Below are 22,274 nucleotides of genomic sequence, written 5' to 3' on the forward strand. Positions count from 1 at the left end.
TAAGATTTACCGCCTTGATTAAATAAAGGGCTCTGGTGTGAATAAGAGGCTGAGGGAGAAATCTTCGTAACATAAACACATGTTTTATACTCAACAGTAAATTGATTAGACCCCATCCTTACACAAACACACACACAGACTTTTACACCTCTTTATGGTGTGCTACATGTCACACTGGGTTTTAAACAAAGAACAGAAAGGGGGCAGTGGAGGATTGCTTGTGGCTCAGGGTGGCTTTCTGCCAGTACACAGAAAAGATGTGTCTTCTCAAAAGGGCTTGTTCCCATTTATTACTGCCTGCATACCTTGAAAAGTTCACCCACGAAAAAAAATATTATTCCTCTCTTTTTATTTGGGAAGAAGAGGACTCTTATTTGATGCAACGTGCTTCACATATTGTAACACTTCCCAAAAAAACCCTTTTAAATTCAGTCTCATGTTCTTCAAATTTCCAGCCTTTCCTTTAGTCCTTAAAGCTCCAGGAAGGTGCTTTGCCATAATTAGCTGCACTTTGCTGGGATAAAGCATTTTTTTAAACCCACAACGTAACATATGACAGTCTGAAACAAAGCAAAATGTAACTGGTTTTAGCCAAGGACGGAGCAACAATTTTCAGTTTGCAAAGGTAGGTGAGTATGGAGTCAGCTGATTGATGTGCCTCCAGTGTGTGTCTAGGCTCCCTGCTGGATATAGTGGACACCAGCTGGCACTGTTCAAATTCAAATCCTACAAGCCAATCAGGATTGCCTTTTCAACTAAAAGCCAATGTGATTGGGTGACACCTTGTTTCTACGTTGTGTGTGTGTGTGTGTGTGTGTGTGTGTGTGTGTGTGTGTGTGTGTGTGTGTGTGTCACACTTTATCACAATGGCAACACTTATTTAGACTTTTTCACTGGTCACTCTAATACCAACCCGCTAATACAGTTTAAAATAACTATGCTGATCGTTTTTGCAGGTTATGTGGGCTGATCTACACTGAACATCCACACATATGGAGAAAAGGTTAATTTGATCTACAGTTAGACTAAGAACGGTTTTACAATAACCTATGCTCTTCATGTTGTTAAAAGCGTTCCATGTAAATGCATGTGTTTGCCTCTTCTTAGTCCTGCCACTGCAGCCCAGATTTGTAAACCCAAAGATCAGCAGCAGTAACTCGTTTCGTTACAGGCCACTTTGTGTTATGATTTCCTACTAACGTGCATGAACGCACCACATGGTGCGATTTACGATGTAGGAGAAGTCAAGAGACGAAGTTTATGAGGCGGCATTGAACGCAGCACAGGACTCCCTACGTTTTTTCCCCCTCCGCTTCATAGGGGGAGGGAGAATGTGGGGGGCTGTTTGACTGCTGTCTCCCCACCCCCAGCCCGTACGGAGTGGCTTTAGGAAGAAAAGAATCCAAACCTGCAACTCGGAGATAACGAGACACACACCAATAAAGAGATACACGTTTGGAGATCCGCGCGCGGCGGTGTCGCGCACGGATTATTATAGGGCATTTAATTTTTCTTTCACTGAGGAGATTCTGGTTTGGAGCGTCTGATCTTGGGGGGAAGGAATACAAATGTACGGAGAATAAAAGGAGTATTTCATACATGCTCTCTTCGCTAACAAGTGACTGCCGCTGGAGAAAGTGGAATATAGTGTTTTTTTTCTGCCGCAGGAGATTCAACGTAACTGTTTTTATTTGCTCTGAGGGAACTGACCGCTTACCCCAAGCATACGGATTTAAAACCTGTCCCCAGGGGTGGGGGGGATAGTCTCAAAAGTACTTTTCTCACGCCGCTGAAGTGAGTGCAACTTTTTTCTCCTTCTTAATTCTTCTTAATGCTTGAAATCAGTTCAGGTGAAAGGTGCGAGACCTAAGAGTGGGCTCCGTCTATATCTGTATGTTTATATATTTTCAGCTTTGCTGTGATTTTGTATCTCAGCTCGCTGGAGTAACCAAGAAGAGATGCTAATTTTAGTCCGTTTTTTCTCTTTCAACATGCTTTTATAAATAAATCTTCCGTGAATAATTTTGTTTTAACGTTCAAACTGAAAAACAAAACTTTAACATGTTTGTTTTTTAGTGAGCTTTCTAACGATGGGGCTCTGCTTCTGTAGCATCTGAAGATAAAAATGCTTCTGTTACTCGCTCGCCTGTAGAGGGTAACCGTTAATCAGTAAGTGTAATGCTTGGCAGTATAGTCAAAGTAACGGAATATATAAGTATTTTGATAGTACTTAAATGTTTAAGTAACTTTCCTATTGAAAGGTTAGAGTGTGTTAAATGGTTACTGTAGGATTTACATTAAAAAGTACCAGGTGCCTTTTAATACCCCTCCAACACTATGGCAGTGTGAAAACGTATGGATAGTGGAATCATGGTTTGGATACAGTTCCAGGCAAGACCTTTGATGTTGTTCTTGTTCCTCTTATCATCCTCCTAATCATCACCATTAATATTATTTGTTCAAGATGATTCCCAGGTCATCTTAATTTTTATAACATTTGAGGCTAAACCTTTTCCAAGGCAACGACCTTCAGCAGAGAACAATGTCACCCTCCTCACCCCCAGTGCTCCCACTCTAAAAGCAAAAAAACAAAAGATTAGTACCTCTGCTGCTTTTTTAAATGGATTGTGTGGAAAATATGAGCTCAAATAGAGAGGTTTTGATTCTTGATGTTAGTGGTTATTGAGGCAGTGAACTATGTGGGAAGTTTTCAAAGTTCAGAGGTGAGATGCGCCTTTGCTCTGAGGGAACGAATTCAGTCATGTGGACCTGTTATTGCTACTTACAGAATGTTTTATCCCATTTCACTTCTCGCTTCACTTAAGACAATTTTCCAATCTGATGCATAATTAATAAGCTCTGTTTAGTCAAGCAAAAAAAAAAAGAAAGAAAGAAAGAAAACACATGATAAAACCCCCCTTTTTTGTAAATCAAACTCATCAGTCCTGCATTCCAGCATTCAATCAGCCTGCTAACTCAAATAAATAAACCCATTTGTCTTATGATGAGAGTCACATGTCTATTGTCAGTAGCAAGAAGGAGTCTTGTCCTTTAGAGTAATTGGACAACACGTAAACCAAGACGCTGCATGTCAAGTGTGTTCTGGATTCTTAATGTGGCTTTAATTGAACAATTTATCACCGCTGATCACTGTCAAATAACTGGGCAAGAAAGACAACAGGCAATGAAAATGCCAAGGATTAAGCGTGACCAGTGTGTCTGTCACAGCAGCATCTGCAATGTGCTGTTTTATTTAATTTAGCCGATTTATTTATTTTTTGTATATAGAAATCACAAGTCAGTGCCTGCTTGAGTGGCACTCTCCTAAGAAGTGGCAACGCATAGCGGGGGAAGGAAGGGGCCACGAGAACATTACATCCTTGAAAAACTTCTTTTATTGGACCAAACTTTTGATTTCTCCCCGGAGCTCCTTTCCCTACACTTGGAAGAAAAGCTAATTGAATTGTGCCCCGGATATGATGCTTTTTTTTTCCCTCCCCCAAGTATGGAGGTCTTGCAGAAGTGTCCTCCTCAGGGTTTTGAAATTCATTTCCTTTGCAATTTATTACTTTCTGAGCTGTTTTTCTTTATTTCCCCTACCTCAACAGTAGGGTGTATTCTCTCCATTTTTGAAAGCATCAAAGTGGAGAAGAGAGAGAGATCCAAGATAGCTACAGGCGTTACATGTGATGAGTTATTCAGCCGTGTATTTTACTTGAGGTAATTGAACTTTTTAATCGTCTTTCTTTAATATTTTTTACATTTTTGACACACGACCGGCTTAAACACTGTGGTAATCAATTTCCATAGCACAAGCAACACTCTTGATGCCTTAAGACACTTTTATTGTTTGACTTTCCAAATGTGGTGCTGAAATTGAAACTCACAACCATCAACATCTTTTCAAGGTTTTTTTTTCTTCTTTTAAAAAAAAGAGTCTATCTGTTACTTGCAAATACAATGTTTATTTTTGATCCTGGGGTGCAGTCGATGAGTGCTTGAAGTTTGTCACCCCCGATGCATCGGGGTATATGAAAGTATATGAAAAGCAGGTACATCATCTGGAGGCCAGAGATCACTAACCTCAGCCAAGGCCAGTACTCAAATTAAACATCATCATTTATTTAAAAATATTGCGCGGACACATTGAGTAGCATTATACATCAGCCCACAATTATGCTCATTACAACCCTGCAACACGCTTACATCCTGAAGCAACCGATGTTACTCGCACACTACCATAAGTGGGGCTCATTAATGAAGTATTTCTACTGAGAAACCAATGTAAGTCGTCCATTGGTTGACTAAGGAGGCATGGTAACATTTGTTAGCTACTGGGACGCCCCCTAAAGATCGTCTGTTATGCAGCTGTCTGCTACACAACCTCTCAAGCTGGTGCTGATGTGACTAAATTTCCAGGATATACACCAAAATGCATTAAGCTGTTTCTTTGCCCATGTGCCACCTCTCTAGTCAGTTTAATGAAAATCGGCCTAGCAGCATTTGCATAATCCTTCTCACAGACAAATAGACAAGCTGGTACAAAAACATAACCCCTATGGTAGAGGTAATAAAAACTGTGACCCAGTTCCACTGGCAGCCACACAAGCTCATGCCTTAATACTCCCTCCACCATGTTTGACAAATGATGTTGGACATGTTTAGATTATGAATCCGTCCTTCCCTTCTCTTCTTAACATTCAGATAAGTTTATTTTAGGTTCTCTAAGAACTTTGACCTTATGATATACCTTTTGATATGCCTACCTCCGTAAGAGGCTTCTTTCATCTTATGGTCTTGCTAAGGCTTTATTTTTATTTTTTAAATAAAAATCAAACAGCAGAACCTGAAAAAAATACTTTGCTTGTTATTCATTTGTCTCTGTTTTAGGCTGTAAAATAAAGCAGACTTATCAGAGAGAGAGCTTTGTTAGGCTCTCACTTTGATAGACTTACTTTTGTCAACACCTCTTTGGACTTTGTGCATTACCACCGTATTTAGTTTCATTGAACAGCTTCTAAACACAGTTAGAACTATCCCACACCATTTGTCATGATGAAACAAGGAAACTGTCCACACATGTTCAAGAACCTATTAAAACACAGACAGTGTGCAAAAAATGGCTCTAATTCCTCACATTTAATCACCTTGAATTAAAGTTGGTTGGTTGGACTTTATTTACTTTACTTCATTTGCAAGGTTGTAAAATATTTAGCAGTTATGACAAAACCAAAGCATCAATCAACACATTTATTTTACTCAAGAGGACACAACGATATCACACACTTAATTTGTCTATTTTTTTTAGGCTTTTAGGACCACTTTCTTACTAGCCTGTGCCCTGTTTATTTTATTCAAATCCAAATTAGCAGAGTTTTGGTGGCATCGAGTGCTTTGAAATTATTCACATTGCACTTGACGCAACAACACAGTTAATAACAGCTGCTCTAAAGTGACTGTTGCGGTAGAGAGAAAGAGAGAAATGCAGCACGTTATGCAGAGGCGCTGTTGCACTCACAGCTAATTGTGTTTATTCATTTTAATTTGCTCCGAGTGCTAAATCAGTGCTCTTCTAGCGACACGAGGCGCAATTAGCTCGACTGTGAAAACAGGAGGCAGTGTGTCTTCTAAAGTGTCCCCTCCTCTCCTCTTTGATTTGTGTATTATCCATCCTTTGTCCTTCACATTTCTTCCTACTTAACCAGGCTGGAAACGCACTCGATAAAAGTAGCATCTAACCGCTTCATAATGTGAGCGTCACCGTGCAAGCAGTGGGAAGATTACATAACTTGTCGCAAAACTAAAATTCAATTTGTTTTTAGAAAAAAAAGAGGTGTCATTGGGGTTTTTTGCCAAGTTTTTGATGGGTCATATATTAAGGAGATGTACAGTTTAAGGAAATTTTAATGCATTAAAGTACTTGTTTTGCAGGTAAAGTGTTGGGCTTCTGTATTTCAAAGTAAAGGGGTCACATTTGGGCATTGAACTGTAGCCTATTAGTTGTATGGTTTCACCAATAATAAAAAGTTATTACTGAACCCTCTTAGCCTGAAACAGCGATATATGCCTATAAGTCTATGTTCGTATACAACTGTAAGACAAAGCAGACTGTAGGGCAAGATAATACATGGTGGCTGTGTAAAGGCAAACAGCTCTTTATGTTTTTGGCACTCTTTGTTGTTTTGTTGCATGATGAATGTTTGCAAAAACCCCACAGCATATCGCTTTTTCTGCAATGTGTGGTGCACTGCATTACATACCATGTACCTGTTTTTGAGTTTTGAAACAAGTCAGATCAGACCTCTGTTTGTGCAGGCCCAGTTACCAAGAAACACCTTCTGCTTTCCTGAGAGAGAGAGAGAGAGAGAAAAAAAACAAGATAAAAAGATAAGTGCAAACTGCAGGTTGGAAGTTTTCTAGAAGATCTCTTCAATTCACTGGATCCTCCTGTTTTCGACTTGTCCACAGGTGGAGACACGCGAGACTTGTGACTTGCAGAGAATGTTTGACTATTCGCTCAGACACCATTGTTTGGATGCCTTAGGTCTAAAGTTTGTAGCTCAATTCCCTTTAGAATTTTGTTCTGAACTGGCGGGGAACCCCCAAAAGTCACAGTTTACCCACCAACTGAAGTCTAAAGGTTACCACTCCAAAGAAAGCCATCAATGGATTTGAACAGAGATGACACGGGTTGAGAGGCATGGGGCCAGATAAGACAAGGCTGTGATAACGTGTGTGAACTCAGCAGCATTGATCTGTTTCTGGCTGACTTTAAGTCCCCTTTGCATCTTGGTTGTCTCTTGGGCTCCTCTGGTGTTTTCTCATCCTTGGTTTTCTTCATGCCTCTGTCTTCTTCACTTAATTTGTTTCTTTCCCTCAGAAATCATTCCCCATTTTCCTATTTAGTTTTCTGGCTTTTGACACAACTCCAAACTGTCCAGGTGTAAAATACCAGGGATTAAGATAAGATTCAAAACTCTTCTTTTTCTCTATGTGTCACTCGTGCATATTTGAATCTGTATGTCACGCCTTTACTTTTTTCCTGATTGCATTGCTTTTTTTAAATTTATCATATCATTGGCACATTTATACCTGAATATTATATTTCCTAGAGATATGCCTTAGTTGGAGAATGTGCAGTCATATTATTGTGTTGTATGCAGAGGTGAAGGTAGACCGTCATGAACGTACTAATCTCTGCCAGACTATCTGCTAAAGCTTTTGAGAATACATAAGCACACTGCAACCTCCCCAGCTTCCTGCCCATCCCGTTTGGCTCCACCAGGTTTTAGAAAAATGATTCGCTTCAGCTCCTTCTGATGAAGTGACAGTAATCTGCTTTTGACTACAAGCAGGAGCAGACCTTCTGTTGATGCCTGCTACTTTCTCATACAGTTCAGTCTCGTGTAAGATGTAACACCCTTGAACAAGCAAAGCGCCTGAGAGAGAAAACTGTACTAGACAGAGTTTTTACACAAACACCAGTTTACTCTCATTTCCCTATGGCCCTGAACCCATCCCCTTTTATAGTTATAGAGTTAATGTGAACTCCTGCCTCATGGTGAGAAGTATTTAACAGTCTGTGACAGCCTACAAATGGGTGTGTCTGGTCCTGTCTCTCTGCCTGCATCCCCTATGGGGGTCTCCTGATGCTTGCTGTTGGGCTGTTCCTATGTTAAGTGTGATTACCAGCTGGCTTCTCCCAGATTGATGCACTGAGGTTCCCCTTGGGGTGTCTGCCTCCTTCTCATCTTTGCAAAATAAGTCTGGCAGGAAAGGCTGTCCTGTGCCCTGGCAGTTTGACCCCTGTGAGGTTTTACACAGGGGTGGTAGTCTGTTTATGTTTGTGTGTGTTTGGGGAGGTTAAACCTGACGGATTCAAACAGGTTGCAGTTAGCTCATTTAAACCCTGCTCTTGTAGGCCATTCGATGGGGCACATTTGACTGTCTGCACAAAACATCTGAGAACTAGTTTTAAGAAACAATGTAGTTTGAGTCAGTTTGTGCTTTGTAAGGTAAAAACTTTTCTAACACTTCACCAGGAATGTGTCTACCATCTTGTCTGTCCATTTAAGAATGTTTTAACTTAACATACTTAATGTCTTGTTGCACTCAGCATTCATAACCACATTTAATTTCGCTACTGGTGCTTTGCTGAATGGACAGTCTAACTTGTGCTTCACTGACAAAGACTGATTGATTTGTTAATGTTCTGCATCGTCCCTCCATTTCTTACAAACTCCTCCAATTACATATACAATTGATAGAGTAAGCAACCAGCATGATGAGACCAGCTTTTATATAAATGTGCCAAAATCGAACTTTTTTGCATTTGGATCAAGCTTTAGCTTGAGAATAATGCTGCAGCATCTTTCTTCTGAAAACAACCTGGATTTGATGTTGAAAAGGCTGCACAATGCACACACAAAATCCACACAGTATGCAGTTATTGTTGCATTTATTGCTAATTGAAACCGTGTTAGTGTATTCATACATTAGCAGAGCATTGTTGAACCTTTTTTTTTTTATTCTAAGGGTCACAGCTTTAACTAATTCATGCCAAACATGGGCTTATCCCAGGTTGTTGCTCCAGTGTGGTGTTGTAATGAGATGTGAGTGGGTTTGTGTGTGCATGTGTGTGCTAAAAAGCTGTTAATCCGCTGCTGCTTATTGTGCAGACACAGAAAGCTCAAGGCAAGATGGCTTGGCACCATTCAGATGACTCACCCCCCATCACCACCACACCCCATCTGTGTCCCCACCACTACCACCACCACCACCCCATCCTTTTGTTCCTGCCCTCTCCACCACATGCACAACCTCACCCAAACTTTAGGGGACATCTGTTACAAGGGGAAAAGAGAAAAGGAGCGGAAAGGGAGGGAGGAGGAGAGCGCAAGGAGGTACTCTTAGCTAAGGGGTGGCGGGTGAGGGATGGAGGTTGCAGAGAAACACGTGTAATCAGGGTAGTGGGGGTTGTCATAGAGTAGAGAAAGGGGAGTGGGGTAGCTAAAGAGGAGTAGGCAGATAATTGATGGATGGAAGTAATTGTGTGTAATGCAAGCAACGAAACATGGGCCTCTGGGAAAAAGAGAGATTGAGAGGGAGAAAGAGAGGAAGCTAGTGAATTGCAGTTGGGGGGGTGTTAAAGAGAGGAAAGGGAATAATGAAGAGAGGCAGTGTGCAAAAATTAGGAGGCTAGGGAGAGAGATAGGGAAAGAATGAGAAAATGAATAGAGGGAGCATGCTTGAAGAGAGGGAAGCAGGAAAAGCAGAAAAAGGGAGGGGGCTGCTGTTCCGTTGCATCATGCAGTGTGAGCTGGGGTTAAGAAGGAGTAACTACCTGCCTGTCAGGCTGATTGTTCATCCCTATGCATCAGGGGATACACGTCCTGGTTTATGAGAAATGGTGCAGATTCACTATGTGGGCCACTTAACCACAGAAAATGGCTGCATGTGCATCACTGGGAATACAAGCAGCGCTGGCAGTTTGGGCATTCTTCAGTGGTGATGATTGCTATAGATGCAGATGATGCTATCGCTTCCCTTAGTACAAGGAGGCCGTTATTAGATATTCTCATTTTACGCACTCTGTTTGCAGTCTGGCTCACTGGAATCATTTGTTTTGTATTAATAATCCCCCTACCACAACAAACCCCTTCCATCCAAAAGCCCGATCATCAGGCTTCCTCAATAATTACAACTTCTGCAGCCCGGGCGCCTTTTCAAACGGCACACTGCCTCATATTTCAGTGAAATGGAAACAAAGCCTATGTGCTCCAGTCTTGATACACAAATTACAGCGTACCAGTGGCATGTCAAAGAGAAAGAAGACAGCGAAGGCACCAGAAGCAAAATGCATTGAGTTTCCTCTCACTTTCTCACAGTGTAACACAAGCTTGTCTCCCAGACGGGGAAGAAAAGTTTGTCAAGCGCATCACGGTGGAGATAGTAAAACCTTCCCCAGCCCCTGGGAAGCTAGAAGGTGACATTTGTATGTAAATGGAGACAGACACTCTCCACTGTATTCCAGCTGACAGGAAACAGAGTGGGCAACCTGGTGTTTTCTTTTCTTTTTTGAAAAGTTGAAGATTTTGTTGTTTCTCTGACATTTGTTTTCTGCTTCAAAGATGAATAAAAAAAAAATGCTTTACACAGCGTGGTTGTTTATAAGGAAATGCTCTTGTGCAGCTGTCTCACAGATACACATGTGTACACACACACGAACACACAGGCAAAGACTCAGTTTTCAACTGTTCCTTTAATCTACATACAGGTAGGTTTCTTTGTGTTTTTATGGTCTAAGGTCCAAGCATTGGCAGATTAATAGAAGTTGTTGCCTGGTTTTTATCACAGGCTGCTTTCTTTGGTTGATGCAGGTTTTATAGATTCAGAGATCAAAATAAATTAGGGCTGGAAAAGAATGAAGAATAAACCAAGCAATCCCAATTGGGCTGTAGCACCTGCAGTGGCTGGCCTCCTAATTAACTCTCGAGTCTCGGTGTCGGAGAAGATAATCCTGATTAAAAAGTGATTGAGATTGGAGGAAGAATGACAGCAGCCCAATCAGAGATACCAGTCATGGCTGGGGAGATTAGCACCAGGGTGGTGGTGGGGAGGGGGGTTACCCCCTTGCTGCTGTCGCCCTTTTGTTTGTGGATCAAATCCAGGGCAGAATAACAGATTTATTTTTTTTACTTCTGATTTTTGTACCACAGGGAAGATTGTCTAAGACACCAAACTGTCTTATAATTTTTGTGCTTTTCTTCGTTGTAGTTTTGACAATACAGAGCAATACAGAGTAGCTAGTTACTTATTATATGAAAACTTATTTTCTATCGCTAAATTAAACGGAAAAAAAAAGCTTTAATGATTGCAATTTAAGTAGTGTTTATTGCAGACCTTGCTCTGTCATTTGCTTAGGCTATATAGCTATATAAATGAGACAGCTAATTTGGCATCTTAGGCATGTTTTCGGGAGCAGAATTTAATTGAGGTGAAGGTGTTTCTCTGGGATTTCCTGGTTGGTATAAACACATCTGACACCTGTGGTCTAAAATCAGTGATCATAAAGTTGATTTTGAGACAGAAATTCAAATAAAGCACTTCAGTTACTCTGGAATAGACTGAAGTATTTTTCCTCTTGAGTGTCTCTCAATGTCGTTGCATGTGTAGTCTAAGAAGGCTGTTTAAATCTATCCAGTTTAAGGTGTAAAATTTAAACACCTGTTAGGTTATCTGGTGAAAGACGGAATCAGAGTAGGAGGAATGTTTATGGATTTTCTTTTTAGGGGGAAACAAATAAAGCTGTTATCAGAGTCTATTTGTCGTCGATGTGAGAAGATAGTGAGGGGGAAGCAGAGCCAGCACTGCTCAGATTCAGCTTGCAGCCTGATGCCACCAAGTGGGAACTGGAAGAGAAATACACTTCAGAGACAGGGAGACATCATATATTCCTACATGACGATATCAGGACCATTGTCATCCAACTGAAATCTCACCATACATCAGTGAAATGATCACGTTTTTTCAGGAAAATCTGAAGTGAGATTTACAAAACCATATTTCATGTTGTATCTGAGTGATGTCCCTCATCTGCAGCAATGATGCTTCTTGTCCACTCCTCTCATTCTGTCTTTCAGCCAAAGGGATAGATGGGAGTTATTTGGTGATAAATCCAGTCCCTGTCCCCACCCCTTAGGGCAGCCCCTGTGACATTTGTCATTATACCCTAATCTGTAGTCTCAACAGGGTGCAGGATAGGCCTGAAAGCATGAAAGGGAAGACAGAAGTGGGTTTGGCATGGAAATAGGGGTTGCTGTTCGCAGTCCCATCATAGTCGCCCTTGGGTTAGTGTAGTGGAAAACCAGGGAGAGACTGAAACAATAAAAGCAAATGACAGTGAGTTTGGTGTGTGTGAGAGTGAAAGAGAGACAGGCAGCGAGACTGCGGGCTGAAGGGAAATGGAGACAGCAGTTTAGAAACAGGAGGTAGATGGAGAGCAGTGGGTCTCCCATTTTCATGGAAATAAAGGAGCACTAATGAATTTGAACGAGTGCCCTCCAGGGATATACCATAAGGGCAAAAATAGGAAGAAGCAGATTGGGGTTTAGGAGCTTTTTAAACTACAGCCAAACTGTCTTTTAGCACACAGGGGTGCACCCAATTCTGCAATCACTAAGATGGCCGCCACCCCACTTGCCAACTGCCGTGGGATAGGCCCGTGCCAGGACCCAGAGAGGATTTGGTGCCAAAGGAGATGTGCCTAACTGGGCAGACTACATTACCTCCCTCAGCCAACACCTATCTAGCTCAGTTTTATTTACCTCGTTTGTGCAGCATTGTGCGTGTTTGTTTTGACACATTGCTGTGTAACAGTATGTGGTACAGTGGGCCTATTTTGTAGTATAATATAGTAGTAGCTGCAAATGTTGATTAAGGGATAGCTTTCCCTTTGTAGTTGCCCAGAGAGTGTTAAGTTTAAATTGCATTCAGTGACAGGTCCATGAGTATTTGGACAGTGACACAGTTTTTGTGTCACTGTCCTGTAAACCACCATAGTGGATTCAAAATCAAGATGTAAATGATCTGATTTCAGCTTTAATTCAAAGGGGTACAGTATTCCATTAAGTTTTCAGCAAATATGATCCTTTTTATACATCTACAATCAAAAGGCAGTGTTATGAATGTAAATATAGACAGGTTTAAAATGGGTTACAAACAACTCAAGATCAGGAAGTTCTTGGTTTATTTTTTGTAAGAAAGCAAATGCACCTGTCTAACTGAGATGTAATCAAGATTCATTTGTATCAGAATGATGGAAAAAGAAAGGTATTTAGAAGGAAACACCTTATGGTCCAAAGCATACCACATCATCTGTCAAACAGGATGGAGGCAATGATATGGCCTGTTATGAGCATTTTTGGCTGCCACTGGAACCGGGTCACTAGTGTTTATTGATGCTGTGGCTGCTGATAGAAGTAGCAGGATGAATTCTGTTGTGTACAAGACTATACTCTGTGCTCAGATTCTGACAAATGCCGCAAAACTGCTTCACAATGCAAATGGATAATGACCCAAAGCATTCTGCAAAGCAACCCAAGAGTTTCTCAAACCTTTATCAAAAATAGTATATTCTTCAGTTGCCAAATCAGTTACCTGACTACTCCAACCCAACAGAGCATACTTTTACTGAAGACAAGTTACTGAAGTTAGTAAAGACAAAGTGAAGGCAGAGAGACCCACAAATATCAGGAACTGAATGTGGCTGCAGGACCGGCCTGGTAGAGCATTTCAAGGGAGGAAATAAAGCATTTGGTGATGTCATGCAAATGCAAATGATTTTCATCCAAGTATAAAAACAGTCCTCATATTTAGTCTTTAAAAATGCGGAACCGTGTATTAATACATTCCTAAACTGCTGGTGCAATGAGTTTGCTACCCACTTGAGTTAAAGCTGAACATCCGCATTTAAATGACGCATTGACTTAAATTTCACTGTAGTACTTTCTGATACTTTTGGACCATAATATATGAGCAGTTTACACCAAACCCCACATTTAATCATCAGTTTTTCATCTGAACAATGTTAGAAGTCTTGGTTATCCATGGAGCCAACATTTAACAAAGGTTTTAGTACTCAAAGGACTCTGAGTTTGCCTGGAGTCTGCACTTACATACCTTATCTATCATTTTTACAACGTGTTGTTTTACCACACGAAGAGACCAACTGCTGCCTGTGGCATCTACCCCCATGTAGAGGTAATGGTCTTGCCCCCAGGCCGTGAGGCTAGCCAGTTAATAATGAAGTGGGCCCCTCTATTGTAAATCACAGAGGGAACTTGTTTGGCTGGTGCCTTTGGGAGCATTGCTTATGAGTAGCATTATGTTATGAATGGCAGTCTCTGCTCAGTGCAGGCAGACGATCAGGGAAAGAAGGAAAGCAGCTTTGAACGTGATGGATGGTGGGATCGTAATATTTAAGGGTTCCCTATTATGGTCATTTTAGCTGAATTTTGATTTTTCTGCATTTCTTTAGTATTCACAGTTCAATCCTCGTTTATCTTAAACTGGCTCCCTCACTTTATCCTGTATGAAATTGTTTTAGCTTCTTTTAAGCCTTTCTCCCAAAAGGGCGCATTTTTTCTTTTCTGAATATCTGCAGAGCCCAGTGTTTCTTAGCACCGCCTTTCCTCTTGCTATGTTTTCCCCAGAAAACAAAGTTTAAACCTTTTAAGAAAGGTTAACCTTCTAAGTAAGCAATGAAGATTAAATGCAACTGTATACAATGCAAAAGTGGACAGCACAAATGTACAGAGAAGCTAAAATTACAGCAGGATATCTCTGACTGATAAATATTAGACTGGCACACTGTGGAACATGACAGTCTTAGTATGCATTATTGTCATTTATTATAAATGAGTATTATTATTGTTATTATACTCAAGTATTATTATACCTTTAAAGTACTTTTAAAGACGGGCTGTTTCCTTGGAATAAACTGTGGAGGTGCCTTGAAGACACAACCACTGGAAAACCGTGCTGCGCTGACGGCAGCGTGTTTGAAACAGAGCTCTTGAAAGCACATAACAATTACTTTCACACAGCAGAAAAAATCAAAAAAGCAGAATAGGTCCCCATCAAAAGAGAAACTGAAGAACTGAGACTTGAAATGTTCTGTCATATCTGTGTGCAGTCTGAATCGGTCTCTGTTTTATCCCTGTGGGATACTGGTATTTTCATTCAATATAAGGCTTGGGTGAAAAACATTTAGCGCTTTGAGCCAGCAGATACATGTGTGATGCAGAGCTACTCGATTTACTCTATGCTCATTTTGCATTGGACCCATGAGATATAGACACCCTGTATCTCAGTGTTGATGGATTTGAAAACCTTGGTTATAAACCTCAGAATCACTCTAAATTACATGAGATTGCATTGAATAATTACAATTTTAAGCTTTACTTTATCATCGGTCCATATGCACGCTTCTCCTCTTAATCACACAAGTGTGCATAATATCTCTTTCTCTGTCTCTCTCTTTGCTCTTTTTTGTTCTCCTGCTTATTTCCCAGCAAGGCAAATAAATAATTTTAGGTGTCATTGATTGCTTCCCAGTGCTGAGTAATCAAAGCAGGGCAGTATTTGACCCACACTGAACCGAATGCTAAGCAGAGAGATGTGAATGGTTAGCTGATGCTGGTTTTGTTGTAAACAAGAGTATACTGGTGGTGGCCGATGGCTGCCTTCTCTAGTCCTACCAGATGTTTCCTCCTCTTAAAACATAGTTCTTCCTTCCCACTCTTTGTAACTTTAAAAAAACCGACAAAATCAAGAGTCACATCTTCATAGCACTAACAAAATAAATACATTTGCATGGCCTTGGGGCTAATATGTAAATTAATTGTGTACAAAGTAAAGACATGCAAACTTTCGAGAAAGGTGGGAAAGTGATTTTTTTCCCCTCTATGCAGTAAGCAGTGAAAGTGTGATATTTTTGTTAAATTGCCCCTTGCATGCTGACAGCCAAGCTTACGCCTATCAGGCAGGCTGGAGTTGAACATAGTAAGTTTAGAGAAAGGAGCCAAGAGGAACCTTGAGGAACCTGGGCCGGTTATTTTTCTTCATTTCAAGCGTGTCCTACACTTCAAAGTAGGAATTTCACACAAAATGTTTTGGTTTTTACCCCCTCCTCTGCTTTGTGTCGAATTTACGGCACATAAAATGGGTCTGGGGAGACTTTGTCAGAAGGTATCAGTAACCTAAGATGACTCTGCATGTATGTGTGTGAGTGTGTTTTTGGGCAGCTTGTAGGGCCCTATGTAGACGTGCACGTCTGTGTGTTGCGCATATCCATAGAGGCCTGCAGTTGCCTGAAGTGGTGGTCTGACTTTTGTTAATGAGATGGAATCCAGAGAGTGCCAACTATGTGTGGAGTCATGGCTAGATAGGTCTGACCCCTGTGGTTTTACGGTTAAAAAGAGGGATTGGTGAGTAAGCCTTTTCACTTGTTGAAGTCGGCAGCTGTGCTGAAAAAAGCAGAAATTAAAATTCTCAGAGTCTTTCAAATGAAATATGCAACAACTGTAACACAATTCCAGTGTACTAATGACTTTGATGTCAATGAGATAAAAGGTTCCCATGGAGTGAAATGGCTGGCATACCACTGCAAATGAGCTTTTGCTTGTGTGCATATCGCTTTTGTGCGGAGAGGATTCAGTGGCTATTAGCCCGTTCAAGCACCTTTAATTTTTTTTATACCAGGTTTGTAATTGAAACCTCTACTTGATGGCTTTCACTTTTAATAGCTGAAGCCAGCGCTCGCATGCAAACAGATAAGGCTGTCCTATCCAAAATAGAGTTATGTACGTGAGCGCTCACACATATTGTTACTGCTCAACCATACCTGTGTGTCTGTATTAGTGTGTGATCCTAACATAATTTAACAACAACAACCATCTGTGCACATGAAGGTTGTGCTCGCATTTCACATCTGCAAACCTCAGTAGGTATGTGGAGAATATTGTAGCATTTAACTGTAACCAGTTTTGGGTTAAGGAATGTGTCTGCCTCCTGCTTGGCCTATCATATGATTCCCTCAGAGCTTATCACCTCGCTCCATTTTCACCCCTAAGTGAGTGCAAACAGGGTTACTCGGTGGTTTTCAGTCATCCCTTCGTCCTCATCATCATGTGACTTTGGCTCCTGCCCTTATGACTTCAATTTATCTCCTGGCCCAACAACAGTGTAATCGAGTCTTGAAGAACAAACAGGAGGACACCTTGCCGTCTAAAAGTCACACAAGACATGTTGCAATTTAAAATATTCTTTTGCTATGTTTTTATGCTGCAAATTCGATTTGATGTGCTTAAGATGTTTGCAAGAGTTCAAATCCTTGCCCACCAGCATCCAAAGCATTCCAAAGAACTCCCTCCTCCATGAAGCCAATTTGCACTTGAGCTTTGAATAGCAGCCAAATGTGCAAGCTATTTTTACCCAGAGTCCATGGTCTCACTTGATCTGAGTCGGTGCAGGTCGTTAGCTGAGGCGATTGCATGCACTTGACCTGTTGGCCCCGGGTAGCATAGGCACACAGCACTGGGCGCTGAGAAAAGAGGGCGGAAGAAAGAAGAATGTTGAGGTGTGTGTATGTGTGTTTTATAAGCAGGATCTTATTTTATTAGGAAGGAAGAAGAGAGACGGAGGCAAAGAGTAGGAGGTAGATTTGAAGGAGGAGGAAGGTAGATACAGTGATTTCTTTGAGACCAAAGCTTCCAGCCCTATCAAGGAGAATACTGGAGAGGGAAGAAAGGATTGCATGAAAACAAGAGGGCAGGAAGTGAGGAAGACAGATTGTGAACGCAAATTTTAAAAATCCAGAAAGGGAAAAGGAGAAACCAACAAGCAAGTGTCAGTACGCTTACAGTTTAGCATGTCAGTGCATTGTAGGGTATGGAACAGAAGGCACTGGAAGGACATGGCTGACTACTCTATAACAGAAATGCTCTCCTTTCTTTATCCCTACTTTCTTACTTCTTTCCCCTCCCCCATTATTAAGAAGAAAAAAGAAGAAGGGAAATGTGTTTTAGCTGTAATCTTCAGCTTTGATGCATTCGGTTACAAAACTTTCCCCCTTATTTCAGGTCATCCATTTCTAACTCGGCACCTCCTTCCTCGCTTACTCTGCCTCAACTGGAGTTGGTGTCTTTGGATGACCTCTGCGGTGGAGGAAAATGGGCTAAAAGCTGCAGATCGAAATAGTATCAGCTGATAAAGGCAGCAGGTGATTTGGAGTGCTATATGCACTTGAGGCAAGATTTGATTTCTCGCTTGCACTGAATTCAAAGGTTTCCTACTGACTATTACGGTCCTGTTTAATTCTATTTGAACTCTTCTCATGAGTAAACATGGCACCATGGTGCAGTACCATTTGGCTTGTCAGGACACAGCTCCCCCCCCACCCCCACCCATCACTTTCTGGGCTGATGTCATGCTTGTTGTAGTGCTGTTGACACAAGGTGAATTATGTTCCCCTCTGCTTTCATCTAGCAGCATCCGACTTATCACCTGGCACTCCACAAGAAATCAGATGACACCTCTTGATGTTAACTTTGGTTGCAGCATTCCTCCCAGCAAATATCAACCCAGCATTCAGTCAGCATAAAGTACCGCCACCAAGCTTCCCTTCCGCCCTCTCTCCCCTCTCAAACTAGTGACTGTGATGGTTACCAGCTCAGTTAAGCATGCTACGAAATTTAGTTTGCAGATCCTCAGTGCTCACCTTTCCTTCAGCATTGGCCCTCTATTATGGTACACTGGCAGTTGTTGTCACCTGATGCTATCATCTTGTCCTTCACACGCCGACTCAAATTTCACAGCACACCGCAGTTTTGACAAACGGGGACTTTACACTGTCAAACAAGTCAGCCCCTTGGAGAAGACTGTTGATTGGATTAGCATCAAGACATTGCCATGGCATTTTTAGGAAGTAGATGGAACAGCTGTTGACAATTTAAGTTGTGCTTGGGACTGAAATGGTTTTTTTGCAGCATGGTAGCATCTTCTGACAGAAACCTTGCTATATTCATTTCCTTACTCCTTTCGAGTTGTTACACCTCAGGTGTGTTGTGGTTCCCTGCAGCACTGCATTTAAGGAGAACTATCTCCTTTGCCACTAAACACCTTCGTGCATCCATGATTACCTGAAGTACTCCACCGATTGACACTATAAATGCTATCACATGATATTTAGATGTGAATAATTGCAGTCAAAGTTATGTCGTGTAGGAACTCACCTTTGTTCAAAGCTGAGGGTGACTGAACCTGTGCACGATCCAGTCCCACAGTTGTTTCGGAGCTACATTTAGTCTGACAGCTTTTGCTATACTTAGCCCCAGTGGACTATTCCAACACGGTGAAAGGGTTTGGGCTACATTTCTTTATTTTCTTGTTTTTCTGGGAGGATTTTCAGGAAGGATGCAAACTGTTTTCAAACAGGCTGCTTTCACGTTTACACAGTTCCAAACTTTTTCTCATGGGACAGAAAAGCTACATGAGAATATGGTAAACAAAAATACTGTGTCGAAAAAGACAAAAACTGTAAATTAACAGCTTACAGCGCACCAGTGGTTGGCTGTGGAAAGTAAAGCAGGTCACCTACTAATCAGAAAGTTGGTGGTTCGACCCCCATCTGCTCCAGTCTGCATGAAAAAAGTGCAGGTATGAATGGGTGAATGACGCAAGTTGTATAAAAGCGCTCAGAGTAAAAAAGTGCTATATAAGAACCTGTCTGTTTACCAGTGTTATACAGGTATACAGATGGAGTTGATTCTCTTGCTCAGAAGCATGTGAGCTGCAGGGGTGGTAGAACAGTTTGTCATGAGTATTGGGTTTGTGCCAGAAACCTGACCAGAAAGGGCTTTTTCTGAGACATAATCCACTTAACATCAAGACTGACATGTCTATGCAGTTAGACTTGGCGTGCATACTGGTACATTAACTTTGGAAAAAAAATCATGTGACAACTGGGAAACAACCACCAACACAGTACTCACAAGTTTCCTAGTGAAAAAGGCCATGTGGATCAAAGGACCTATTGCTACAGAGACCTAAATGTATATTTTCAGGCCAATAACAGCTTAAAGGGTAAAAAAAACAAAAACAAACAAACTATAATATAAAGATGCCTTCGCCCTTAGTGCTATCTTGCATTCCTGACAAAATGCCAAAAATGTAAAGATAGGATAGAAAACAAACATGTTTGTTTGGGGTTATTATACCCTGGAGTCATAATGTTTTAATTTGGCTCAGCCCCCATAACCCCCCTCCTCCCAGTTGTGAAATTTCTGTGGCCTGCCGCCGCGTAAACAAAACACATTTAGCATAATTGCACCTTTGGTGTAGGCCTCTCTTCAAGGCAAGGTATTGATTTTCTCTGTCCCTCTGTCTCTTTCCCACTCCGCTCGTTGTTTTTGTTCTCCTCAGCTTTATTTTCCCTTTTGCATTCCTCAGCCAGAGCGCTCGATCCTTCAGCTTCTCTACACCCTCCCTGTCTCTCCTGCCCTGGATGGCGCTCAAGTGGAAAAATAGTAACAAGAATGCAATTCGATTACAGTTGCCAAAATAATGCTCACCTTATTGACCCTGAAAGCCTGTTGCCTACTGGCCCATCTTAGTTCTGCGTTAAAGTTGCAATCAAGTGCTGTGCTCAAAAAAAAAGAAAAAAGAAGCACTTGCAGCTGTGATTTGCAGCGTTGATTTGTTAAAGGGCACAACAGCAGCTTTGCAGCATGTGGGAGGAATCTTGCAGACGGCTTCCTCTGTGAAATTGGAGATGAGTGCAATGGAGGTGTTTGGAGTCCTGCAGAGCGTGACGCACGTATATGCAAACTTTTGAACAGACAGTAGGTCTGTTAGGACAGTAGTGTGATGATTTATCTACAATGAAACATAATTAAATCGAACATTTTCCCCCCCTCTGGACAATCTGCCGTGTTGCTTCTTTGCCAGCAGGATTTGCAGTGCTTCCTCGCTCTTCTCAGTGCACTGGTTTCTGTCTCAGCGTCTTATCATTCCTAAATGATCTGGTAACTTCCTCCACTCTTTAATTTACAAGCCACGGCAGGGCCCAGAACATCATGGACATTTTTACACTGATCGAAGAGCAGAGGCTCGGTGTCCGTTTCCATCCGCGTCTCATCTCAAAATCTTTTTCCAGCTTGAGTTTGAAAGCTTTCGAACGCGTTCTCTCCCTCTTCTTCATAAGAAATGTACACATCAGTACCGTTTCCACCCTGGGTAACATGGTCTTTACACATTTCTATAGTTCAGAAACATTTCCTGAACTTACTTTTAAAAAGATTTTTTAGAAACTATTAAGAAGTAGAGAGGAGTAATACATTTTTGTGTGTTTGAGTGATCACAGGATGTCAGCTTATTGTGGAAGTTAATGCAAAAGTCTCTTTTTTTGCTTTTGCATATGAAAACCCCAGTTGATGCAATACATTTTGCCAAACGGATAACTTCTCAAATGTGAAGCAGTCTGATTATCTCCCATGCAGCTTCAACTTCAAATGAAAAACCACTGTTACAACTAGTCTGAGGACCACAAGGCAGTTCCTGCTTTTCTATTTTGATTCTCAATGTTTGAAATCGTCCAATACGCCTTCCGGGGCTGAAGGGAAAGGTTACCTGTAGTGAGTAGTGTATGTCCTCCGTACTTATTTCCGTAGTGCACCTCATTCCCTTACCTCTTGGATGTTAAGTGGAGGTTGAGTGGTACCAGTAGAGGTTGAATATTGGTTGTAGTCTTTCTGTGTAAATTGTCAGCTTCTCATGAATTTTTTATTCACACAGAGCAAGATTGGGGTAAAGAGAGGGGATGTTAGTGCATTTAAAATGGCTGTGTTATAGTGCCTGTGCTTGTGGTCTTTTTTGTTATGGTGTCTCTGCTTCAATTTTCATCTTTGTCTCTCTGTTCCACTAAGAATTTTATACCTAATCCAATCTGCTGTATTTCATAAACAAGCCAGAAGAAATGTATGTCAAAATATATGTAAACTTAGCCTTGGTCTGCTTTTGCCTTCAGCTGTCAGCTTCCTCTAATCTCAGCCTGACACTGAGAAGTGGGAAAAGACATTTACCCATGGACCTGTAATATCAATATAGTGCTTTCACATTTAGAACAAAAAAATAAAAAAACATGAACATGTCCATAACATTTATGAATTGCTGAGTTATTTGATTTAAATATGATATCAAATATATAAAGTTAACCAAAAATCCACTATGTACTGAGCAATTCTTGTTGTTGTTTTTTCTCTTTTATTCACCTTGCTTGTGGTCAGATGTCTGTTTAAGACTTACTTCGCACAATAACATCTAACTGCAATAACAGAGATATACTCACACACACACTGCTAGATTATGAAACAGGTTCCCTGACCGGAAATGTTTTGTGGGGGATGTTTTTGTCAGTGACTAAGATTGTAGCCATTGTTTGAGTTTAAGAAGGTTTCGAGACACTCAGTAGTGGCCATGCAGCTGAACAGATTTTCATGGGTGCTGGGGTTGTTGGAGTGGTGGACCAATATCAAAATGAAAATGGGCAACAGAAGAGTAAGCGTCAACTGTGGCCACAGAAAAGGTTCTGTTAAAGTTGTAGGAATGCAGAAAATTTCAAACAGATTCCTTAATCCCAGCCTAGGTTTCTGGTAGGTACAAGAGTGCTGAACTGCATCAAAGGTTGTGCTTACAAAAGCATTCAAACTGAGGAG

At 41.2% G+C, this 22,274-nt stretch overlaps 1 protein-coding gene across 1 annotated transcript in view; it reads left to right on the top strand.

Moving 5' to 3' along the window:
• Positions 1-1,357: 1,357 nt before the first annotated feature.
• The window catches only part of ptprsa (protein tyrosine phosphatase receptor type Sa), a 170,028-nt gene continuing 149,111 nt past the window's right edge, over positions 1,358-22,274 (top strand). The window contains exon 1 of the mRNA XM_080883577.1: positions 1,358-1,794. The gene's annotated coding sequence lies outside the window, so the exon portion shown is untranslated. The remainder of the gene's footprint in view (positions 1,795-22,274) is intronic.

This window comes from Rhamphochromis sp. 'chilingali', assembly GCF_963969265.1.
Source record: "Rhamphochromis sp. 'chilingali' genome assembly, chromosome: 5".
Taxonomy (NCBI): Eukaryota; Metazoa; Chordata; class Actinopteri; order Cichliformes; family Cichlidae; genus Rhamphochromis; species Rhamphochromis sp. 'chilingali'.